The following is a 2,341-nucleotide window of genomic DNA, read 5'->3' as shown; positions in this document are numbered from 1 at the left end:
AATAATACCAGATACGCCGCTGCCTGCCGACCAGGTCACCATCATGGGACATGTGGTTGACGCAGCAAAACTGAAGATGCTCCTGGACCTAATTGGTAGTACGCCGGCTCACACTGTCACGCCGACAAGAGCGGCGGAAACCGTCCAGGAGACCAGGGCCCAAAATGTGACTTCAAGAAACTTGAACGGAGCACTAGGAGAAGCTGACCCTGCCAAGACGCCGGAGGAGCCCAGAGTGCTAGTGGTGGACCTGAGCCCTCCCCGTACTCACGGGAGGACAGCGTCGCCGCAGCACCGACGAGGCCTGCCTCAGAGGAGTGAAAGAAGCCCGACTCAGCAGAGTCGGAGAAGAAGCCCGAGTTGGAGAAGAAGCCCGAGTCGGAGAAGGAGTCCTTCCCGCTACGAGGAGAGGAGTCGGACTAGGAATGCGAGGAGTCGATCGCCGTGTGTCATTCGACACGTGGTCAGACAGCCCCTCAGTGCCTATGTCCTTGAAACCGCCGTGCCAACTAAGCTGAAGTTGCCGGCGTTCACATACAAGGGGGATAGCGACCCCACCGACCATGCCGAGGCCTTTGAGTCGTACATGTCGGTGTGGGAACAACCCGATGAAGTTTGGTGCCGAGTCTTCCCAACGACCTTGCATGGGATGGCTCAGAGTTGGTACAAGGGGCTTCCCGACGGCTCGGTATACTGTTACGCCGACCTAAGGGACGCCTTTTTAGCCCAGTACTCTTGCAATAAGAGGAGGGCCGTTGAGACGTCGGACCTCCTAACTATTAAACAGGAGGGGGGGCGAGTCTCTACGAAGCTATGTGAAGAGGTTCGACGGCAAGGTCCAGCAGATTCGGGAGATTAATCCCGACCTGGCGGCCTTCGCACTGATGAAAGGCCTCCCAAGGGGAGACTTAAAAAACGAGCTCATCAAGTACGGAGGCCTGGGCTTAGATGCCGCTAGGAAGATGGCCGACCAAGCCATCAAGGTAGAGGACTATCACAAGACCTGGGTAGGCCCCAGCGAGGCCGAACACTCAGAAAAGAAGAGCCGCCGGGAGGATAACCCGGATGAAGGACGTCGTGACAATAATAGGTCACGATCCGATGAAAGACGCCGTGACAGTAATAGGTCACGACCTGACAAATCTGCCAGGAAACAGGACTCGACGGGCGCCGGAGGGAGTTCAGGAACGTACTACCAAAGGCGGTACAATGATAAAACCCCTCTGATGGTATCGGCCGCCGAGGTCTTCGCCCTGAGCAAAAACGAGGGCCAGAAGTGGGAAAGGCCCCCCAAGCCAAAGGGAGACGGTGACACACGAGCCGATCATCGTGAGTACCACGCCACACCGGTCACCTTATCGACAACCGCCATCCAAGAATGCCATTGAAGAGCTGATCCGGAAAGGGAGCCTCGGCAAGTATGTTGCCAAAGGCCAAAAGACTGATGCCGGCGGTTCAGATAAGAAATCCGTCTTTGAACGGATAGGAGTGATCCATGTTGTCATCGGGGGCAACGAGAACGGAGGGTCCGCTCATGGGCACAAACGGCACCTGAACGAGCTGTATCAGGCCATCAACTTTGTGCCCAACACAGCGATCCCCGCTTCCAACATCCCCGATATGACTATTGGAAGAAAGGACTACGAGGGAGTCATCGCCCCTCACAGCGACCCACTCGTAGTCAACTTAGACATATCCAACCACCTGGTCAAGAGGTGCCTGATTGACACAGGCGCCTACACGAACATCATGTTCCGGGAGTGCTTCCTCAACCTCGATGCCCGAAGTCAAGGACTTGAGCCCCCGCACCAATCCACTGCACGGCTTCTCCCGGCCGGCCTGGTACCCCGGGGTCAATCGATCACCGGTGATGTTCGGCGAGGGGAATGCGGCTAAGAATGTCCTAGCTGAGTTCGTGGTCATTGACGGCTCGTCCGCCTACAACGTTCTCATAGGCCGAGTCACTCTGAGCGAGGCCGACGCAGTGATGTCCATCCGGGCCCTAACACTGATGTATGTCTCGGGCCGGGGGGAAGCGCATAAGCTCGTCTCCAAGGACGAGAAGGACGAGGTGGTCAACGTCCAGATATCTGCCAGAGGATGCAACATGCAATCCCTCAAAGTGGCAAAGAAGTCAGAGAAGGGGAAAAGCCCATCCTTACAACAGGAGGACGACCTCATGGATGCAACTGACGGCTAACTGGGAAGGTGTGCCTTTGATGAGCCATTAGGACACTCGTAATCTCGGGAAAAAACTTTGTATAGCGGCGGAGGTGTCCAAGACAGCTGTGGGCACCCCGACGCATGTTTATATTTAATGAAAAATCGTCCAAGTCTTCCA

Source organism: Silene latifolia, chromosome 11, assembly GCF_048544455.1.
Source record: "Silene latifolia isolate original U9 population chromosome 11, ASM4854445v1, whole genome shotgun sequence".
NCBI lineage: Eukaryota > Viridiplantae > Streptophyta > Magnoliopsida > Caryophyllales > Caryophyllaceae > Silene > Silene latifolia.
This window is presented reverse-complemented; position numbering follows the sequence as displayed.